General features: G+C 43.4%; 1 protein-coding gene across 1 annotated transcript in view; it reads left to right on the top strand.

The window, feature by feature from the left end:
* Positions 1-11422: 11422 nt before the first annotated feature.
* BACH2 (BTB domain and CNC homolog 2) overlaps positions 11423-24038 on the top strand; it is a 178520-nt gene continuing 165904 nt past the window's right edge. Inside the window, exon 1 of the mRNA XM_017824070.1 lies at positions 11423-11793. The gene's annotated coding sequence lies outside the window, so the exon portion shown is untranslated. The remainder of the gene's footprint in view (positions 11794-24038) is intronic.

Genomic DNA, 24038 nt, shown 5'->3' with positions numbered 1-24038 from the left:
AGGCGCTAGTCTGCTTGCCACCATCAAAACTGCAGCTTGTCTGCACCTGTGCAGCAGTGACAGCCTCAGGTCATGAAGAGAAAACTTTGGGGTAAAAACCTACAGACTTTGGGCACCTCTTTGTTTAGGAGGCACCTCTCTATTCAGGAGCTCAGGGTCACACCTTTAGGCTTGAGCACTTAGGCCCCATGGGGAGTAGTTAAGTAGTTAAATCTTTTTTGGATTTCCTTTACTTTCTGGCATTCCTGTTAAGGTCCATGTGCTGGATTTAAATAGCCATTTTGTGATATACCTAGAAGAAAACCACATGCAATGGAGAGAGTGCAGAGAGGATTATCGCTTTGCTGTAATGGAGCCAGGATCACGCTGCAGTGATGCTCAAGGTCATGTAAGGTCATGAAAGGATGATTGGAAAGCATTGCTTGCGTTCTTGCTTAGGACAGAAGAAAATCTGGGCTAAGCTGGGAAGGAGAGGGAGTCATAGGCATCGCATGTTTTCACAGAGCAGCCTAAGCAGAACTCCTTCTATTTCATGAGGAAACATTGAAAGAGCAGAAAGAAGCTGGCACCACTGCTGGCTTCCATGAACCTTCCCTCTGCCCTGTCCCTCTGCCTGCCACTGCCCTTTGCAACAGTGGGAAGGAGGCAGCGTGGCCAGGCAACATCCTCTGACTGCTGGCAGACCTCTCAAGTACAGAGGTGAGACACTGAGAGGAACCTGTCCAATCGTCCTAGAAGAATAGAAAGCGGAAGCCACTGCCCAATGACAGCAAAAGAAATCTACCCAAAGCAATTGTTTAGCAAGTGGGGGCTGGGAGAGAATTAACTGCTTCAGTTAGGGAGGGCTCAAGGGGAAGGGAGCGGTAGCTTGGGTATTTTTCATCTAGACAATTAGGTCTGATCCTCAAGGCAGTGGGTGTTAGGCCAAGGCTTGAAAACTTCCCCTAAACTAGCAAAGCACAAAGCTTCCACGCAGTGTGTGCTCAGCCCCAAGAACTTCCTGGTAACTCTCAGGTTATTGAGGCAGATTTTTGATTAGAATCCAAGAGAGGATTAGAAACTCTTTTGAGCATAAATAGTATTTGCAACTGTGTGAGTTAAGCAAATGAATACAAGGGAAATCAAACCTCATGCTTCAGGGCATAAACTGCTCTCTTGTGAGTCAGGATCAACCTTTTTTTCCTCTACACATAGCATCTCATAATAAGCTAGGTGCTTGCTGTGGTTTTGATTTGCTCTGAAGCATCAGTTACTGGCCACTGCCAGAGGCGGGATGCTGGGCTAGATAGACCCATGATGTGCTTCTGTAGGGCAACCCTTTTGTTCCCATATCAGCAAAGCTTTGTGGGAAAGCTTTAGTGATTGATGTCTTCAGCAGCTCCTGGTCTTGCCGAACATTGTCCTCTCATTTCCATAGGCACTAAAGTCACTCTGAATTGCTACAGAAACAAAAGGGCACTGTTGCAGGAAGGGTTATTTATCTACATGGTGCAGACAGAATTTATTTAGTAAATACAAAGATGCTTTTAGGACCTGTATGGGTAACTTTTTGCTAGTAAGAAATTAATTATTTTCTGTATTCCCTTTCAGATGCAAAGAAGTCGCGGACTTCCAGACGGTTTTGTATATTGAAAAATATGTATTTCTCTGTGTGTGTGTGTGTGTATACACATATATTTCTGTATATTTATATAAATATAAGTTCGTCCAATAAAAAGGTTTGAATTACTAGCATTTCCTTACAAATTAAAGGCAGGCAAGGACCAGTACTGCAGGTGACAGAGCATGCACTAACAAAGTCTGCCTCTCCATGCTGCCTCTTTGATGTACCTCATCTTTGCCCCGAAGGAATTTCATTATCCTATGGTGAGCTGGTAATGAAATCTGTACTCAGAATCAAGCCTTCATAGAAAACGATATCTTGACTCTTTGTTCTGTACAGACTAGCTGTGTGTGGTAGGAATATGTTTCTATTTGTGGGTGATCTGAGTGTACTTTGAATACTGATCACCAGATAAAAAGGATAGAGATCTAATTTGACAAAATACTGAATTGCTCTATCTTGCTTTATCTAACAAAATTTTGATGCTTATTATTGTGATGAATATTTGGGGCAATACTTATAATGTTCAGCATGTGTGAGAAAAATCTCTCTGTGGAGAACTGAATGGAGTGTCAAAGACCCTGATTTATAAAGAGTGCAGAGGGCTCTTAAGTACTATTTTTAGAACAATGCCACAACAGATTTACACACAGAGAAAAAACGCTTCTCTACAGTCACTTAGGAGCAAAGTAGCATTTCACTGCATAATAATGAGGAATTAATTGCTCTTTGTCATCACTTTTTATGCAAATTGCCATAGAACATTTGCCCAATGTGCATTTTACCTTTTAACAAAGAAAGTAGTCATGACAAACTAGACCAAATTTCATAAGCTAAAGACAAAAGTAGGCTGTACCATACATAAATTGCAGCTAGCAAGTCTATTCCTTTGAGGAACTCTATCAACTTCCTATGAAAGTCCATTAAAAAAAAAAAAAAGAAGAAGAAGAAAAAGGCTTCTTGGCCTACATGTCTAGTTAAATTAAATTAAGTTCAATTATTAGACAAGTGACATTTCTCCTCATGGAATTTGCTTGTCACTCTTTTCAGCCTTTGTTTATTTTTTTTCTTTTTGTTTGGCATAATCACCATAAATCACCAATTTTTTGTTTCCTTGCTGGTTGTTAAGAAATATGTTTCTGACTTATATTTAAAAAACAAACAAACAAACAAAAAACATTATCAGCCTTGTGTTTCATGTATGTTTTCACAACATCTTCATTTAGACTAAACAGACAATTCTTCAGAGAAAATCGGAACTGAAACAGTTACAGAATAGCACTTCCTTACACTCTAAGAAAGAGAAACACATAATAAATCATCTTTCTTCTACACAGAGCTTTAATTTTTTAGTCATTTTGCAACTGACACTGAAAATGTGATGCAAAAATTAACTAGATGGCAGACTGGGTGAAAATGTAGACATCCTAATGGATTGAACTGTGTCAAAGCATTTTGTCCAGAAACATCTCAACATGTTTTCTTTTTCCTGAGAAACATAGGAAGGATATCAGTGCACCAGGAGTTTCTGTCTTGCACGTGCAATGAATTCATTCAGTGAACCAGCAGGTCTTTTCAATCTCTAGTTTCTACCAACTTCAAACATAATAGCGAGTTCCAACAGAGTCCCTTTTCTATTCATAAGCTATTCACTGCAAAGCTTTATAGTTTGCAACTTCAAGTTTACATAGCAAAGAGCAGTTTTAAATCACTCCCGTAATCAGGGGTCACAATTATTTGCTGCAGCTACCAAAAAAATCCCACACCACATGCTGCAAGCCAATGCACTTTGCTTTCACCTATAAGACAGAAAAATAACAGACTTAACCTCTGCCTTAAGTGTTAACACTTCAGCAACACTATCTATTCATCAAAAAACAGATGAATGCAGCTTATAAATCCCTCTGCATGGAAAGAGCCATCTTCTTCCTTACAGAAATATATTTTCTGTCCTTGCTTAAGGCGCCTTCTTGAAAAAAGCAAAAGGAATTGATGTAAGATGTAAATGAATCAAACAGATAGTCGTGAGTGGAAACCCACAGCTTTATTGGGATCCCAAGTTTTTGGTTAGCATTAGAGCTAAAAGCAAAATAAACTGTCCCTGCAAAAGCCAAAACCTTCAGTATAGTAGTGAAGCACTCCAAAACACACCCACACCCACACACCCCCTCAGAATCGCAGTGTGTCAGGGATTTAACCTGCAATAACAATTCCAAAATACTCCAATAGCTTCTCCAAGGCCATCAGAGGCGGGGAGACCCACCATGCCAATAGGGCCAGTGTGTGTCTACCGAGTGCCAGTATATCTGCATCCTCTCTGTTTTCCATCAGCACTCCCACCAGTCCTTCTCCAGCCTCTGTTCAGCCAGAAGCCATCTCCAACCTTCACAAGCCTTCTTATGCTTCACTCATGTTTCAGCTTCATGAAGCACACATTATTATTAAACTACATGACGATCAGACTTGCCTCTTAAATTTTATGTTCCCACCTGTTGCTGCGTCACTTCCAGCCACTCCCTTTGAAGGCACACTGGTGCGCACCTTGGCCATCCCCCATAACACAGTAGGCAGTAGGGTCTGCCACTGTCGGGCTCTGCCAAAGCTGGTGGCTTTGCACTCTGCTTTGTCCTCTCCTACATCTCCACTGTCCGCTCCCAGTGTCCCAGGCTCCCTTCCCAGTCCCACCAGCACTGCATTGTCTTCATGGCTCCATCTTCTACATCGTGCATGACTCACCACCAGAAACACCTCCTCACCTAAAGTATGCCTCCTCCTGCAGAGGCAAAGGGAGCACGCAGCCACCATGACAGCAGCCCAGAGCTGAGGACCAAGAGATGTTTCCAGAGACACAAGAAGCAGCCAGGCGTCCAGTCAGACATTCCATCACAACTGTCAGTTCTGAAGAAACTCCTTGTGACTTCCCTGTGACAATAGCCAGATGCCCTCTGCCGTGGCTGCACAATTGAGCCAGGAAGGAAAGAAATCCATTTGCACGAAGGCCTTCTTACAGTTGTGCACCGAAAGCAGAATCATGGGTGCTAGAAGGTCAGAACTGTTACGAACTAAGTATCTTTGTGAGTAATGATTACCTCTAGGCTTTTACTCTTAATCAGTAGATTTGAGTCTAGTCAGCCAGTGGCACATGTGCTTAAACTCTCATTGATGTTGAAGACTACATGGAGTAGAAGACTCTTTGGAAACAGCAATTTCTCTCCACGTAATAATATGTTTTTTCTTACCTATCTTCTGTTCCTTCCCCAAATAATGACTTTGAATTAAATCTTGCCAGATAACTGGTGCCCTGTGACACGTCAGAACTGCAACCTAGACTAGTCAGATGTATCTCTGAGCTCTTGAATGGAAAGTCTCCAGCCTATATTTAGTATCTAGAACACAAACACCACTCTGTCACATCTGGATTAACTTCCATGTACCCTCCTTGTTCTCCAGTACCAGATGTTTTCCCTCCCTTCGTACTGCTCAAGAGAAAGAAGCTTTTTTAGTAAACCCTCTCATGCATCCCTTGATTTGCAGAAGGACAGCCTGATCAAAGCAGATGTTTTGCCTCCATTCTCACAGGTTGCAGTGGATATTTTCACTTTTCTGGATAACTGTTGTAGGAATGAGGCCTACAGGCACGAGCTATGCCATGAGCTATGTGGTAAAGGGATTTCCATGAGATAGTGATGGGGGGATAAGTTATCAGGCAGAGGTTGGATCTTATCAGTTGGCCAAGTGGAAGAGGGAGTGATACCAAGGTGTTACGGTTTTGTTCCAGCCTTGAGCAAGACTCATAGTCTTTATAACCTCTCTCTTTGTAACTTTCCTTGTGGTTGTCCCCCCTCCCACCTTTATGAGAGCAGTAGGAGAGTATTTGACTAGAGTCTCACCTCCACTTCTCCTGCAAAGTAGAAACTGGCATTTGAAAACCCCCACCTTGCAGACAAGTCGACGGGCTTGCTCCCCTCTCCTTCCCAAAGCCAAGGACTCATTTTGGCTTGCGTCTTGACTGAGTTGCAGCATACACAGGAACATTGTACCTAGTGTTAAATGCTAATATTTTGCAGGTCTAGTGAATTTATCACCAGCATTTTAAGATGAATATGTTGCTCCAATAAACATTTGTAAGTCTGTGTTTTTGAAAGTTCCTATTGAACCCCACCATACCTCTGGTGCCAAATTAGTAAACCACACTATTTGCAAATCTGTGATCATGAGTGAGACCAGACTTACAACATCACCCAAACTATTTGTGCATCTGAGATCTCAATGAATACAACCAGACTTACAGAGTTGAATTTGTTCTAATCAGAAATTAAGCTCAGCCTCACCCAACCCCTTCAATCTCAGAATTAACTGGAAAGTAAGGGAGGGTATTTTCAGACAAATATGTATACTCTTGATACAACAATTATGAAAACAAAGTGTTGTTGAAAAAGATGGATTACAAGGCTTTTGAGCAAGCTTTTGAGCAAACAAGGTTTTGTCCACAATTGCTCTCAAATGATTTTTGAAGTTGATTTGCCTGTGCTGATTCTTAGTGATAAGAGAACATGAACTAAAATTTAAATACGTCATTACAGATATTCTTGCTTTTAGAAGCAGACTCTGAGATCATCCTGATCTGCAGAATCATGGAATTTGCCAGAACTCAACTGTAGAACTGTTAAAAAAATAAAAATATTATATTTTAAAAAACAATTCAAATACAAATTCTAAAATGTTGCTCACAATTTGTAAATAATAATGAGCACAATAAGTTACAAAAAAAATAAAATCGAAAGCGGTAATAGACCTGAGGAAGTTCTCAGAAGGTGGCACTGATTTAAAGGAAAATGAGCAAGAACAAAGCCTTAACCTTGCTGCCACGTCCAGGACTTGCTGTGTTCTATATTTGCGCTGCTTCTAACAGCATCGAACTTCCAGTTACCAGCAGACTGTTACGATTGTGTTTGCTTTGGGGATGACAAATTCTGACCTCTTGTAGAACCAATGGAAAGAATAATCTTTAGGTCCTACCTGTCCAGCACAGGTGTTGCAATTACTTTTCCCAAATTAATATGTGTCAAACCAAAGTCTGGCAAACTCAGCAAGTAGCTGATCTGAAAGTTTACTTCTCCTTTTTTTTTTTTTTTTTTTTTAAAACACTACAATAGCTTTGCTTCTTGTTCTGCTTTAATTAGCTTTCATGACGTTCTCCTTTTTTTTTTTTTTTTTTTTAAAGATTAAAAGCAGAGAAGACTCCACCTTTTGACTTAGTGACCAGAAAACACTTTTTGGACTTCATGCATAACCTTCATGACTCCTGACCCTCTACTTCTTGACATACAGAGAGTTCCTTATATTCCCTTTTTATTATGTTATCTGCATCTATTTTTTTTAAAGGTCAGTGCCTGCCATGTTTTCCTACCTTGCTTCCCAATACTATAATTTTAGTCCCAGCAGCAATCCTTTGTTAGCACTTCAATATATTTCAAATATTATATCTTGCCAGATCCTTAAACTATCATGCCAGGGATCTGAAGCTCTGTGCATGACAAATGTTCCTTTGTGGAGCTTTTGATGTGATGTCAAGCCACGCTCCGGAGACATTACACTGTGGATCTTTGATATCGCGCACCATGACAATGTCTCCTCCGTAGCTGTCACAGCCCCTGACTCAGGGCGTGCTGTTCATACTGTCAGTGCTCCAGGAAACACAATGTACCTGGGGTGTGTCAGATTCTGGTTGCGAAGACATATGGTGCCTGTAGTATAATCAGTAATCAACTGTGAATTTCTTAATCACTGCGAAGAAAATGATGCAATGTCATTAATTCTACCTGCACAACCCAGGAGAATATGTGCATAATTACCAATAATGACTTAGATCCGTGCACAGGACCAGGGCCTATTCAGGAAAGCTGATATTTTTAACCCAAATGCTGCAAGGTAAAGTGTACTTCAGAAGGAAATGACAATTTCCTGAATTAAAACCTGCAAAATTTGTTCTTATTTTTCCCTTTTCATTCCTTCATTACCATTGTAAAGATCAAATTGCATAAGATCCACTAATGTGTTGCTCTTTCATAAAGTCTTTGAGTCAGAGTGGTTGAAGCCAAGACTGCAGTACTTATCTTCCAATAGCACTTTAAATTAGGAATTGCCTACAACTAAAAAAAAGTCATTTGTTTTTATAAATATGTGACTGAAATACCTTGCAATACACAGAGCTCTCCAACAAGTGGCACTATTAAGACTATTCAAATTATGAGATTGATATGCAAATGAGATCTAAGAAAGGGATGTTGGGACATGTTTTACAATATTGGATTCACTTTAAAATCTCTTAAATTTACATATGAAATATGATTGAAATATATATTCATAATTCATCTATTCTGGAAAGTTTTGTGTTATCCAAAAAGAAACCACTGAAAAGTAGGTCAAGTGCCATAAGCTCAAGCACGCAGTCCTCTCTAAAGGGATGAAGTCACGGCAGTGTGGAGAAACCACCTAATTAAGACGTTAGTAAAGGTGATGTGTAACCAGGAACTTTGCCTGTAGAGCTGAGCTAAAGCAAGTTGTTGAATGTGTGTTGAGGATGGCATTGCCGCATTCACGGCAAGTTATCCCTTAAGTATTCATGGGTCAACTTCTTCACATTTATTCTTACCTTATTTTGTTGTTGTTGCTTGACAAATTATGGATTGTTTTGAGAGACCATAGATGACATCTTTTCAAATAACTCATATTTGTCTGGAATATATGTTTGGCTGCACTTCAAGAAAAATGGTCCAGAAATAGTTACACATACAAAAATTGAGGCATGGTGATAGTTTATTGCAATGGAAACAGGATCAGACTGGATTTTTTTGCTGGAATATAAACAGTTTGGGAACAAATTGGGAAGCCAAGGCATTAAAATGTAAAATAAGTGATATAAAAATAGCATTTCAAAATGGTAGGTTTCATTTGGTTAGTCTAATATTCCTTCTCTATTTGGAAAACAACTCTGTCAGTTTTTCCCCAGTTTTCTAGTGTTATATAGAGATATAATAATGCATAGTGTTGTATAGAGATATAATAATATGGAGAGATATAATGACCATAATAAAACCACAATCTGAGTGATATATGGGAGTGTGAACTCTGTCTTCTATTATAAGTTGATCGCAAAATTATTAATAATAATTTGGGTGCCAAAAGATGTATAGAGGTGCTTGGTGAGTTTTCCAAAAGCCTTTATGCCCAGTCCCTGCTTGGCTCTGGCTTTTTTCACTCTGTGCCAACCTTTGTCTTGCACAAGCGTGATCTAGTTCCCACTGAAGTCACTGCAATAAAATCTAAAACGGATATTTGCACTTTACTCTTCCTTTTAGCCAAATAGTAACATTAATTTTAAAACATTTATTTTAAAACATCACCCAGTAAGATAAACGGCAATTATTGTGCCTTTCAGAAACACATGCTATGAGTTACACAGTGTGCTTTGTTGAGTTTTCAACCTGGACAACTTTGACTACCCAGAGCCATATCTCCTGTAGTGTGGTCTAAGTAACAGAATATGTACACTTTGAATGCAGTGGCATAATGGGCACATAGCATGCTAACTAAACCATTACAAATGCTACATGGCTTATTTTTATCTCTCATGCCAGTACAAAATTCTTTTTGTGTTTCAGGGAAAAACGAGGCAACAAGAAGATTCAGCCCTGCTAGTATTTAAACACATGATGAGTCTCCTTACACACTGTGGGACTTTTCACGTGCTTAACACCATATATGTCTGCAGAACCAGAATCTAAATGGCACTTGTGAGCAAGGCTTTATATGATCATTACTTGGAAAAGGGACAGTGAAGTTTATGAGTCAAAATCTTCAGTGGGGTGCTATTCTGCAGCCCATGTAGCTACAAAAAGTAGGGATAAAATGCTATGGAACTAAATGCTTTTCACTTTACTTACAGACAACGGTGCAAAATGCAAGCTGAGGAGAACCATGCTTTTGAGAAGTGGTGATATATTTGTCCTTACATACAAAGAGTTGAATCTTTGTTGACAACATAGTTTTCTGTAGTTTAGCAGACTTTGAAAATGCAGGTAGCTCGATGAAGCTGCTGGAATTTCAGAAGACATCAGTGAGATAACTTCACAGGAATTGCTCCTCTCTAAAAGATACAGAAAACACAGTATATCATTTGTCTGTAGTGAAAGGGGGAAACAGAGGATGAAAATGTACAACGAAAACTGACAAACGCAGAAAAAATAACAAACATGCACATGTTAATTACTGAACGTGCTTTTGTTAGCAGTAGGTCACCATCATTCTTTATTGACATTTACTGCAACTGCAATTGCTTTTTCAAGACCACTGACCCAGGAAAATGTAACCCTCTAGTTATCCAACGCCCTTTAATTAGAGATGTCTCCGGAGATAATCTCACTCACGGCCCCTATTGTGAATCATTTATTCTCCAACTTTCCTTTTTATCAGTTGTCTTTCATCTTTATGTTTTACTGTCCTTGCCCGGCTGAGTAAGTCGGGCTTGTAGAATGCGGCTTATTCATCTACCGGTTCTCCCGACTGCATTTCATGTCCAGTGACATTTGGGGTCTCGCTCAGAAGCACTGGCTGCCGGCACCGGGATAATTTGCGGGAATCGCAGCTTTCCACTTGGCAGAAGGAGCCATGGCGCCAAGCCTCGGGGTGGGAATAGGGCTCCAAGCCGGGCGCTTTACACACACACACACACACACACACACACACACAGGCACACACCCCCCGGGAGGGGGAGAAGAACAACCAGCGGTCCCGCGCTGGAAGCACTTGACGGGGTTTTGTTTTTGTTGTCAGTCCCGGCACCGTTTCTCTCTCCGTGCGATGCCCGGCACGGCTGACTCATGACTGCTGGACGCCTGCGGTTCGCACTACAAGTAGGATGAGGTTTCTCCGCGAGGGCGGAGCGCGTAAAATATCGTCGGCATCAACACTGAGGCGGCCCCGCCGGCGGCCGGGAATGACCGGGGTGGGTGTTCTGTGCCCTGCCCTCCGCGCTCTGCGCACACCTCGCCGCCGCGTCGGCCACCGCGGCGGGACAACCCTGGGCCGTCCCCGCCGCCATGGCGGCCCCTTGCCGCGGACTACGGCTCCCAGAGCCCCCCGCGGCCGCCGGCGCGAGCCCCGGCGCGGGGTCCGCCGGCACGCGCGCACGCACGCGCACCCCCCTTCCCCCCCCACTCCCGCGGGAGGGAGCGAGTGAACCGGCTCTGCGCATGCGCAGCCCGCTGGCAAAGGGGCGGGGCGGGCGTAGCGCCGCCGGCGCGACCGCTATTCTCGGAGCGGCCTTACGCCACTCTCCGTGCGCAGGGCCCGCGGCGGGCGTAGGCGCGGCGGCGGGTGCTGCGCCCCTGGCGTAGCGTTGTTGTGAATGGAGCGCACGGCGGGGCGGGGAGGTGACGTCAGCCTGCGAATGTCAACAATGTAGCGATTGAGGGGCGGGGGCGGCGCTGGGCCGGGGCGCGGGAGGCGGCGGCGGCGGCGGCGGGCGAGAGGGCGGCAGAGCCGGGCAGCGCAGCAGCGGCCGCGGCAGCAGCAGCACAGCAGCGCCGCCTTCTTTCCTCCGCCTCCGCTGGCCGGGCTGCCACCGCCGCCGGCCCCGGGTGCCGCTCCGGCAGCGACACAGCCCGCTGCGGTGCCGCTCCCCCTCCCCCCCGCGTCCCTCCCTCCACCCGCCCTCCCTCCGCTGCGGCTTTCTCTCCTCCTCCCCCCCCCCCCCCCCCCCCCCCGCGTCCCTCCCTCCACCCGCCCTCCCTCCGCTGCGGCTTTCTCTCCTCCTCCGGCCCCCCTGCCAGCCCTCCCCTCCTTCCCTCCCTTCCCCCTTTATTTTTCTCCGCAAGACTTTGGCTCTGGAAACAGCTGGTTCAAAGCAATCGCCATGTGATGATCGTCTGGGTCGGGTTTTTTTTTTTCATTTGGGGGGGGGAGGGTGCAGGTTTCTGACCGCAGAGAGATACTAATAAGAATTTCCGAAACAACAGCAGCAGCAAGAACAAGAGCAACCCCCCCCCCTTTCCCCAAACCTCCTCAGCCGTAACAGTCCCCCCACCGCCCCGCCCCGGGCCCACTCCACCCTGCCCCACCGCCTCCCCTCCACCTTCCCCCCAGGCTGCAGCGACAGGGGCGACCCCCGAAAGTTGCGCGGAGGCGAGGTGAGTGCGCCTGTTCCGCGGCTCGGCAGCCCCGCTGGGGAAGGGGAAAGGGAAGGGGGGGGCAAAGTTTGGGGGGAGGCTGGCTGGGCGGGGGGGCAGCGTTGTTTTCCCCCTCCTCCTCCTTGTCCTCCTCCTCCTCCCAGGAGCAGCAGCTGTTGCGCGGGGTCAGGCGAGGGGCTGCACCCCCGCCTCTGGAGCTCCGCGGGCTGTGCAGGCGCGCTTAGTGCTTATTCCTTAAAGTGGGAAATACGCGCGTTGCGTAACGGGGAGTGCGCGGCGGGCGCCCCGGTTCTGGTGCGTGAGCCCGTGCGCGCTCCCCCGCGCCGCGCTCCGCTCCGCACGACCGGAGGCCGGGGCAGCCCCTCCGCCCGGGGCTCCCCCGCCGCCTGCCCCCGGCCCCGCCGCCCGACCACCTGCAGCCGCTCGCACGGGCGCCGTACCCGCCGAGCCCCCCGCTCCCCCACGTTCCCGTAGGTCCGGAGAGGGATGCGAACTCCGGTAACAGTTCCTGGGATGGCGAAGGCGCGGCGTGCGCGCAGGGCAGCGCGCCGCGGAGACGCTGGCTGTCACGGAGGAAGCTGAGTGTGAAATCGTGCCTCTCCTTTTGTGGAGCGGGCTATTTTGGTCATGCAGCGGGTGTCTCGCTTAAATCGCTTCAGTTGCCGTGAGATCATTGTGCCCTTGTTGGTGAAGCCCCGGAGACTCCGGAGTAAACCCTGGGTTTCAGTCTTTAATAATAAACGTGAGACAGGGGCGACATCTGATTATAAATACTCCTTAGGATGTTGGAAAGATTGGGAAATTACAGCGTTGCTGTTTGCTCCAGTTGAAGCCATGTCAGGGTTTTCCTGATGAAAGCCTGTTTTCAGAGACTTTGGAACTGTCGCTAAACTTGTGCATATTTTAATTTTGTGTTCTGAGACTCGAGCTGGAAACAAGTCGGAATTTTTATGAGCTGGGAATTGTCTGAGATTCTGCGGTAGCTGGTGGAATGCTCTGTAGTTTGAGGAGGGTGGTGATGCTTGGGTAAATTGACTTTTTCAGGTATGTAAATACTGAAACTTGAGATAATTGCGTTTGATGAGATGGATAGACTAAAATGATAAGGTGGTGTGTTACACTGTTGCCACAACAGCCCTATAGACAACAGCTTTAAACCGCTGTTCTAGGAGCCTTACATCTGACAAATAGAAATAAAATTCCACTTTAGATGTGGGCTTGCGCTTTTAAAAGCCTGTGTTGCCTTTTGTATCCACCCGTCTGCCCCCTGTCACTGAGATCTGGGCAGTTGTGTGGCAAAATGGATCGGTGTTGTACTTCCCTGTGGTGTACTGAACCTGTGCTTTCAGCAACGTTTTTCACATTTGACCCTCTAGCTTCAAAGGCTGTTCTGAAGGTGTTCTGCAAGGAATGGAAGGAAGCCGTGACTAATTGGAAAAGCAGAGAACTGAAAAATCAGGATCATAGGTCTAGTTTTCTTGTTACTTTCCTCTGTAACACTGAACGAGCCATGCAAACATGTACGCCTGTACAGTGAGCTGTCAAGTGGGCAAGAAAGGTCACTAGTGATTTTGGAAATAGGGTGGTTGTCAAGATATTTAATAATCTTTTGCAAAAATGCTCTACAGAATTAGAGTGTGCATTTCTGGGCAACTCTGGGCAAGTCTGGTGTGTGACTTGTGGTTAAACAACTAATTTTTTTAAAAACTTTTAGCACTGTGAAGAGGGGATGGGGAAGATGCGCACAGCAAATACATGACTAATGCATATGCTGACAGATCCCAAGTTGATAATCAACAGCAATTGTTTATACCCGGGTATCTCACGCTGAGAAACAGTGCTAGGACAGGTATTCCTAGTCCTTCTCTGACTCAGAGGCACATCTGGAACATCTGTTGGTGATAATGTGCATGCTGGCAGAATGCGCTACTAATGAAGGGGAGGAAGGCATCCCACCTACCTTCTTTACGGCAAGAAAACATTGGCTGTTCACTCTTCTGTACTGGGCAGCAAGGAAAGTTACGGATAAAACCTGAGTTACTAGCTGAGGATAACTGTTCAGATCACAATAGATAGCCATTGATGTAATGCTCCTAATATGAGGAGATTTTCGTAAATCTTTGACATTGTAAAAGGCTTCAGATACTCACTGAAATAATAAAATCTCTATATATTAATATTACATATCTCTTTCTGCATGTTCATAATAAATGACAAAGAGAGCCAAAAATAAAATCCTGTGTAGATGATGTGTAGTGTGAATATGTGACAGAAGTTGCTTGCCTTTGCTTATTTCAAAACTTTCATTGCTTGATTTTCTGTTCTGAAGTGCAATAGCTATTTTTCTTAATGAGGCTGCAGTGTGATTGCCAAATACTTATTTTCCTCAAGGTTTTCTCTAAAAAAAAGGTGTAATGAAAAATTCAGCCTTTTTTTTTTAAAGAAGAATAGAAATAGATATTTTCTCATTGTGTGCCTGTGACATTCTTTTTGGATAAGACTTCGCATATGCACAGATAAGGAGGAAACCTCTTAGAGTGTAGCTAAGAAACGTTTATGGCACTAAGCTGAAAAATGAGGTGTGTAATATGACTATATGCGAAGTAATCTTTTGGTACTAATGACATTTTTATGTAATAAATGTTTGGTGAAATTGAATAGCATTTATTGTGTGATGTGAACAGAGTCTCTTGTAGTTTTAATTTAGGTGGTATGAACATGGTTTATATATTCAAATCAAAATGTATGTGCTTTTTCACTTAAAGGAATGCTCTCTGAATGGCTTCTTAGTTTACACTAACAACATACCTGTAGTGTTGAGAAGATCTGACTTTGGTTTGAAGGCATGCATGCTTAAGTCTTTCACCTTTGTGTCTCAATTTCCAGCTCAACTCATTTTGCATGTGATGGTTGTATATTAATGGTTTCTGAGTTGAACTGTTAGGGGAAATATACCAATCATTCTGTTGCTGTGATGAAGAAAATTCAGATTTAAACTTTACACTTTCTCCAAGTCCAAGTTAGTCCTCCTGCTTTCAGTGTTCCTTCTGACTATAGATGCTGTAAGAGAATGTGTAAGAGCGTTGTTCTGATATTGCAGTTCTTTACTGATATTTCAGTTGGTGTCTAAATGATTTTATTGTAGTAGATGAACAGGCAGTAGAGTAACTCTAACTCCCTCAGGTTTCCCAGAACAGTGTTCAAACTACTCATTTAGGCTTTTACAAAAAATGGTCATCCCTTTAAATTCAGCCAAAAGATACTAACCTTGACAGCTGTCTGAACATTACGCATTCATTTGTAGCTTGCATCAAGAAGATTTAAAATGTATGAATATAGCCAGCTGAGTTGCAATGTGCTCATCTTGCTTTTTAGATAGGCAGAACCATCTTTGTAGTGGATTGAAAAGAGCATGGACTATGAATTACAATTCTAAAGCATAGAAGCAGGGAATGTATACAAATGCCTCTATGGCCAGTGATGGGCTCGCAGCTCCTGAGTTACTAGAACTAACGATCAAACAGCAACCACAGGTTCAGAACAGGTAAATAAAAAGGAATGAGGGATTAAGTTTGGGAAAACCCCTATACTAAAAGTTTGCATGTATGGCAGAAACTGTACAAAGAAAACTTTGATCTGTCAAAAATCGGGCTCACAAGACTCCTCTGCTTGATTGTATTGATCTTCATGCAGAAGGAGCCACAGCAACAACCTGAAGAACACCAGCTGCACTGCACTGGCATCTCAGCAGATCAATAGATGTGTCCCTGTTTGGCTTGAAAAAGGTTGTCTGTAAAAGCTCCTACTGCGGTGGGGGCTGAACTGCAGCTCCTGCGTGGCTGAGGGGGCTGCCAGGTATGCAACCCCTCTGTGCATAACCCCTCAGCCTTCCCCCCTTTGCTGTTTACACCTGCTGAGGTAAACCTGCCCCCAGAGCCAGCTGGGACACTCCAGAATCAGTGCCTCAAAGGAGACGGAGGAGAAGGTGGTGGTGGCTGCAGGGGCAAGAGTCATGGGGAGCTGAGCTATGCCTTTTTCTTCTTTTTAATTTGAAAGGTGACCTGAAAGGGTCAGATTCTCTCAGATTTATTCCTAAGACTTATTATTTGCATACAACTTTCTCTGCTATGGTATCAACTGAGGATGTCTAAAAAGCTATTAGGATCGAAAAATATGGGAATTTCCAGTTTATCTGTAGTAGGAGTTGAAATAGAAGCCCGAAGCTTTTTTTGTTTTGTTTTGCTCCTGTGCTTTGAAAACACTCAGCCGGGCTGTGATGGGTAGATGGGTTTTGGCGCACAGGTTCAAACGGAGTCTCCCCGCCAAGAAAAACAGGAACTGTTTGCTGCCTGTCACCACACAGGGCTTCTGGGCTGTGGAGCAGCAATTTCGTTTTTTGAAAAGAGGAAAAGCAGCTTAAATAAACAAATAAAATAGACTTGATCTCAGGTACTTACTATAGCTGACATCCACTGAGTTGTTTTTTTTTTCTTTTTTTAATTTTTTTTTTATTGGAGATTGCTTTAAAATTTAAACCTGAACTAGGAAAACAGGAACTGTAGGTGTGGAGGTGTTCCTTCACCCCGATTTGCATGCAGCCTGTTTTTTATTTAGTGGGTAGGTGTGTTCGGTGTATGTGAGAGCAATTGAACATGTCAGCAGTTTCCTATGAGCTGCTCTTGCTGACTCACGTGTCTGGTGCAGCTTGGAGCTACCCTGGCTATAAACTATCCACAATAGGAGGCGCGGGCGGAGAGACCGTCAGTGCCGAACCGCTGTTCAAAGGTTATTTTCAGTTCTTCGGTCACTGCTTTGCTGTGGTTTTCTTCCCCAGTAACATCAAAATACACTGTCATTTTGCTAGGCTGCTATTCCTCTAGGTGGATAGGGTTGTGTTCGAAGCGCATCTAGATTCTATGGATGTTCAGCAGACTAAACCTCTGGGGTTTATTTTTCGTTTTTTTTTTTTTTTTTTTGTTTTTTTTTTGTTTTTTTTTTTTTTTGTTTTTTTTTTTTTTTTTTTGTTTGTTTTTTTTTGTTTTTTTGGTGAATGGGATGTTAACAAAAAAATCCCCTGGAGTATTGTTCCAAACTTGGATATGGCAAGTCTAGCCTATGAGCTGTATTTACCTTTTCCAAAAACAAGCTGTAGAGTCTCCTACCCTCCACCCCTTTTTTTGATAGAAATCTTTTTTAAAGCCAGCAAGGAGTTCTGATTAAACTTTGAAAACCTGGGTTTAGCTATTCTTAATTTTCAGAATTTTACGATTTCCTAGTCTGTTTATTGTCTCCTGTGTGGCAATATCACTGGCTGCTGAAGGATTCCTTCATCTGCTCACGCTCCTGTACAACTGCTTCTTTATTTACAGACTCTGTTCTGATTACTCATAAGGATCCTAAAACTATAGCTTCTGCTGACTGATGATTTTTAACTGATCTTCTTGTTGTGGGTTTGGTTTTTTCTTTCTCTTCCCTCCTTTCTTAGTTGATCACAAAAGCCTTTGCAGAAGTGGAGTGAATTAGCCATCTGCAGTTCTGGATTTACTGTCACAGAGTTTAGATTCATAGTTGTCTTTTGTGTATTTTTCTTGTGGAATGGGATGAAAAATAAGTGATCTTTGAAAGTGTGATAAACAAAATCAGCTGGTATAGAAGAGGGTTTAATTACAAGGTGAGTTCTTGTCACTTGTTTTGTTTTTAGTCAACTACTTTGACCAGTAATGAATAGAAAACCACATTGCGAGCTTTGTAACACATGAAGAAAATGGGTGTTCTTGGTTTCCGCCAATACAAATGACTCATCAGTATCAGTAGGGTTTCTACTTCTAATAATAAAACTGTGAAAGACCTTTAAAACATGTGGTTTTGGCCCCTGCTCTTAGTGAAAGGTTGGAAAATATTACTTTGGGAATTTTTTTTTCAGACTTATGGAAGGTTTAGTGATTTTCTTTGCAACAGTGAAAGATCTTATGCCCTCCAAAGGAAACCTACATTTGTACCACTGCTTACAGTGCTAAAATCTTCCCGTCTCCTGTCTCCTCCTCAGTGTTTTGCATTTCAGTGCGGAGTATTGCCAATCCTTAGCCTCCGTGTCAGAGATACGCATCAGGAAAATATAATCTATTTGTGTCAAGTGGGGGAAGACTTGACACACTACCTCATCTTGCCGAGCTGCTGTTCTCCATCTCTTTTCCAATCTGGTAAAGAAGGGGACAGTAAGACTGCCAAGTGACCTGTATTGCTGTTTGAGCTGGGATCAGAGGATCTGGAGAGGAAAGTAAGCAGAAAATAGGAGTTGAAGAATAAATGACAACTGTAAGATGTGTCTGTCGCTGCCTGGAAGGAAACGCCTTCCAGTACTGAAAGTGATACTGAAAAAAGGGCAAATCAGAAAGTGATCTATTAAATTCTTCTATTTCTCTCTCTCTCCCCCTTTTGAAAGGTAATAGTTTTCAAATCCTTTTAGCTGTTTACCTATGAGGATGAAGTATTTTTGTAAAGATTCTGCCCTGTGTTCAATGCAGTAAAGCAACCCTTAGAACATACTGCTTTTTGTTTGAAACTGCGCCTTCTGGAATGCAAGGTTATCTTGTGTTCATGTAAGCAGAGCATGGTCTTCATGCTGTTATAGTATATCAGATTTTAATTCTTTTATTCAAGGTATTGTACTTTTAGCGGTAGTCCAGTCAGTGTCTCCTGATCTGCCGCATTAATATTTAGTGTTGTTAATATGTTTTCAAGTTGCCTGTGATATAAGATTTAAAGAGTATAAATGAGTATAAATTTTCACCCTCATAGAGTGAAAATTCCAACATTTATGAAACCTCCATGTTTATTTTCTCTGTTGCTGCAATATTTATACTAGTAAGTTATTCCTTATAAGGATGGGATGATTCTTTGACTCTTCTTATTCTATTTTAAAAGCAGAGTGTGCTTTTTACCAAAGCTGTTCTGGGGCAGATCCTCAGACTATCTGGACCTATCCCAGCTCCCTCATTGTCAGGGGGCATCGTTTACCACTAAATATTTAAATATATTTATGTAGTTAATTTCTGTTGTGCTGAAATGCCTGGAGTGTGTCAGTTTCTTGTGTAACCAGACTGGGATGGAGAATCTCTCCCAGCCTCTTACTGGGAGAGACGCCCTAAAAATAGAGGCGCAGAAGCCTGTGGAAATAAAACTTTGAAAAATGTGAAAATCCAGTTGTTTGTTACAATAATAATAAGACAGATTTTACTATTTTCAGATTGGTATAGCGGAAAAGGCCAATTTCCAACTTAACGGACTTATTTATGGACAGTTCTTAATGAAGTTCACAGAAGGACTTCAAAATAAGGTGTCAGTGGTCATTCAGAGTTCAGGAGGATGTAGGTTCAGTGCTCTGATTTCACCTTGTCTTCAGAAAATCTTGCCATCAGAAGTGTCATGAGGGTTGTTGGATCACAGCAGAGGAATAATGTGTCTAAATCTCGTCCATGGTTTGAGCTCTGCTGACTCAGAAACGGGGTTTATGTCTAAAATCACTGAAGGCTGGACCTGCAAAGGGCTGCTGACAGTGTGGATACTGAAATTTGAGACTGATTCTGCTCAGCATCTCCTCTCCTTGCCTTTGCTTGCCCTGGCACCTGTCTCACCCCACAGTGGGCCAGCGCCGAGAGCTAAACTGGCGGGAAATTTTTCACTGTATGTGTAGGGTTAGTTTTGTGCATGTTAAGTTTACTGTAGAGTCTGTCAAGGACCTGGGTAATGGGTCAAATCAAATCAAAACTTGTTAAAAGACCTGGAGCTGACCCAGGGACATATGATCCCCAAAGCACACTGACCATCACAGCATCATGCCTCTTCTGAAGGTCACTCTTCTCTTGCTTTAGTAATGTGGCAGCTCTGCAGGAAACCATTAGCAGCCTGTGCCCAGCCTAACCTATAGCTTGGCAGTAGGAGCTTGCTTCCAGGGGCATGAGAGGTTTGGGATGTTTAATTTTGGCTTATGTCTGCAACAAACAATTGAAAAGAAGTTAGAGGAAAGCAGAACTCAATCAAATGCCTCTTTGATGTTAACAAAATGCAAAAGTACTATCTTCTGCAAATATTCAAATAACCTGAAAGAGAGTAGGTTTAGATTATGTATTAGGGAGAAGTTATTTACTGTGAGGGTGATGAGACACTGAACGGGTTGCGCGGAGAAGCTGTGGATGCCCCATCCCTGAAAGTGTTCAAGGCCAAGTTGGATGGTTCTTTGAGCAACATGGAAGGTGTCTCTGCTGTGGCAGGGAGGTTGGAACTAGATGATCTTGAAAGTCCTTCCAACCCAAATCATTCTATGATTCTATAACTGTTCTAATTCCCACCTGATTCTGGCTTTTCCTGGCCTGATGCAACCTGGTTGTGTCACCAATCCCCAGATGTGATGAGCTCTTGTGAATTTTAAACCTGTTATATCTGAGGCAATGAGCAGACCTGGTGACTGTGGAGAGTTTTTTGAACCATGTGGCTGCAATCTTAGACCCTCAAGTCTTCTTGCAACCTTTTATCACTCTGGGGATGATGGCAAGCAATGTTGAGTAACAGGTTCAGCAGATGACCTGAGTGACTTCAGTTTACTCAAGTGAGGGAGGGAGTCTAACTTCACCCTTCATAACAAGTGGGTGAAGTTAGGAGTGGTAACAGCTTGTGCCACTTGGTGAGAACAGGAGGTCTTGCTTGGCCGTGTGCTTGTTGTTCTTTGCTGAGCTGATTCAGCTTTCCAACCTAGTACCTGTCAATTTACCATTTTCTTAACCCTGGCTAATTTTCCTAGGCAATTTGATGAGTAAGACCACAGGTCTAAGGAGCAGCAAGGCTAAAGCAGGAAGGACAGGGGGAACAGAGGGGGTGCAGGTTGCTGAGGGGCAAACCCAGATCCCCTGGAGTTGCTATTCATAGCATCACCCCACGTGGCTGCTGTTGTTTGGGAGAGGGATGGTACTGCTGCCATTTTCCTGTGTGCCTGAGCAGCACTAGGGGTGATTTTCAGTAAAGCTGAGTGCTGGTCATGCATATTAGACAAGCTTTTCACCAGAACCTGACTAGCAAAAATGGAAGTGTCTGCAGGCTTTTGGTTAGGTCCTCCTGAGCTGGCAAACCTAAATTCTGCTTCAGGTCAATTACAGGTGTCTGCTGTGCCTGAGGTATTTCTTTGTGTGGAACCTGTACCCTGCAAACACGGCAGTTTAACTTAATTTCCAATCTCTTCATTTATTCCTGTAACTTATTAAATGTGTACCAAGGGAAAGTGTGGAGCAGAGTTCTTCTTACAGAAATCCAAATTAAGTGATGGTGTGAAGTAATCATGAGGCGTAAGCTAACCCCAATATAAAACTTGTGGTAAATTATAAAATGTATGCGTAGTTTGTCATGCCTGGAAAATCATGGGCAATGCAAATTTAAGCACTCTACAAGGAAATTTTTTGTTTGTCTTTTCCCCCTTCTTGGTCCTCTTCATTTGTCTTATTATTAGACTAAAAGTAGAGTCAGTGATTCATTCAGTAATCTCTTTCTTGGACAGTTAGTCATCTGCCAATTTGTGTTAACTTTCCACTTTGTTCAGAAAGTGAGTAATGCTTATGTACCAACCAGCAAATTCCAAGCTGAAAAAGCTGTGAGCATCATTCAAATCATCTGCAAACTTTCTCCTAAAAATTTTTACCATTCCGTAAGATCAAAGCAAGTAAGGTCTGGCATGCAGTGTGGTACAACTACAGTCCAGTTGTTTTGTCTAGTCCCAGTTATTAAAGCAAAATACAAGGTTACAAATGCGGTGCAGAAGTTCTGTTGTACAGCAACCAGCATCTTTCTTAATCAGTTGTGATACTTCATGTTTTTCTTCGCAACTCCTGCTTTCAAGGGCTAAATATTGCCTCCTTACTTCCCTCCTTCCCTCCCCAGACTGCCATGACTTGCTAATTTCTCAACAAATTGTGACGCTATCAAGACTAATTTAGTGAAAATAGTTTTCAAGGAAAGTAATAATTGGTATTAGCTGCCTGCCGCAGATACTTCTGGTGCCTTTCATGATTAGTTTTGGTGGGAAAAAAATTATTGTGCTGTTGAAGTGTTATCTATGTAGAACTTGAAGCTATTAAGTCTTTCTATAGCAATGGGGTAGATATTTTGATCTCAAGGTGATGCCCATTATTTCTGAAGATGAACACAGTACTTGTTTGAGTCACTTGAGAATTTTTTAGTTACTTTTTTCTTCCTTATGGAAACTGGAGTAGTGTAAAGAGTAGCAAGGTCAGTAGTGTCACAGGAGAACTTTATAGGACCAAAGTCTTTACAGTCTGCTCTAAAATAACATGAAAGCGCTGACTACCACACTCAGCAGCAAAGGAATTCAAAGTGCAGAAGAGGCTTGAGTGCTGTGGGGAGTATGTGCATATGTGGGGATAGGGCAAGGTGACGGTGGTAAACATGAATGCCAAAAGCAGCTTGCTTGGTCCCATGCTTTTCCTTGTTCCTTTCACAAGTGCCTGTTGGCCTCCCATGCAACTTCAGTCCATTTCTTGCAGTGAAGTTGTCCTCTCTGTGTATGATTGTCCTGTAGTGCAGGTGGTTTTAGGATGTCCCTGGTGCCACGGTTCTGTAAACAGGCAATGCAAAAGCTGGTGGAGGGGAAGGAATAGCCTTGAGTTGTGGGTCTGTAGGCAGCCCGTGGCACCTTTCTGGTGCAGCATAACGGGACCATAGCAGAGTTCTGTCGTGCTCTGCTTTTGTCTGAATAAGAAAAATGTTATTGGGTCTTGAGGAAAAGGTACAGGAACATCTGTTTTCCCAGACTGGATTCCTAGAATCCAATTCCATTCCCTGTGAATACCCAAAATGTCCTGGTAGCCATGTGCCAGTGAGAAGAATTATGTCTTCTGAAAGGTTTTTCTTCGCAGTCTTACTTTGCACATCAGCAAGTTTGGATAGTTTGGTTAAGCATTGGTCAAACAGCCGCAATGGAGATGCTTATTTGAACACCAGCCTTTGGAATTTGCCCATGCTGGTTATCTGCACATTTTCCAGTATCAGCAGTGTTAGTTAATGCACTCCCCCACCGCACATAGGATGTCTGTGCCCACACCAGCATTGCTTTCGGGTTTCTGATTTAAACCTTCAGAGCATTACAAAGAAGGTTGTCTCCTTGCTGGTTGTGGGATTTGAGGGGTGGGGGTGGAGGAGGTGGGCAGGCAGAGAAGAGCAAAGGCTGAGGTTGGTGGTGCAGCTATCAGTTGGGTTCAGTGCACACTGTGCATGTGTGACTCAAGAGATGGCTGATTCACCGCCTGAAGATGGTTTGGGTTTTGTTTTGGTGTTTTGTTTTTTTGCTTCATTTTTGTTTATTTAAAGAAGTATTCCACCCAGAGGTGAGAACTGGTGCTGTTTTGTTGGACTGTGAGTAAACCAGCACTGCAAAGAATGGCTTTGCTTCCAGCCTTTTGCTCCAGATGTCCATAGGTCAATTCCAGGCAACAGACATCAGGGGAGATGGGCACCTGACTTTCATGGGGCTGTGCAGTGTTTGGGCGATTGCTTAAGTGCCAGGTTTGGCACTTCAGGTTGCAGGTCACCTGGACGGGGCAGAGGAGGCTGCAGGATTTACAGCTGTACTTGGTCTAACACCCTGGCACAGCTGCTTTGTGTGGCTGGCTAGAGACAGTAGGGTGAAGAGAGGTGACCAGGTGCCAGAGACCTTGTAGGTGTTGAAACCCAGATAAGGGCAGTGTTGACTGTTGCAAAGCTGAAATCATATTCAGGGCATTTTTATCTGAGGAAGTGTATATATATATATATATATATATTTATATATTTATATATTTATATATATTTATATATCTATATATCTATATATCTATGTATTTATATATTTATACATTTATATATTTATTGATTTGATTTTGTGCCCTGTCCACCTTCCATTTGTTACCTCAGTATAAAGTTTAGGATATTCCCAGGAAGATGGGCACCCTAGTGCCATCCTCATGCACAGAGACATGCCCAAGGAGGTGCAGCCAGGCGAGGGTTCTCCCGGGTATTTATAGAGGGGTGTCTCCTGCCCCGACTCGCTCTGCAGGTGTGCTGTGCAGTCGGTTAGAGAAACCACGAGTTGAAGGGTTCACTGGGGTGAAACAGTTTACAAATAGCTTTTCAGTGTTTGTTTTTATTTTTAACTCCCTCCCCACCCATGGGTCTGCTCTCCAGTGTATTGGCAAAGCTGAAATGGC

This window comes from Lepidothrix coronata, unplaced genomic scaffold (assembly GCF_001604755.1).
Source record: "Lepidothrix coronata isolate B3197 unplaced genomic scaffold, Lepidothrix_coronata-1.0 Scaffold4, whole genome shotgun sequence".
Classification (NCBI taxonomy): Eukaryota; Metazoa; Chordata; class Aves; order Passeriformes; family Pipridae; genus Lepidothrix; species Lepidothrix coronata.
This window is presented reverse-complemented; position numbering and strand designations above follow the sequence as displayed.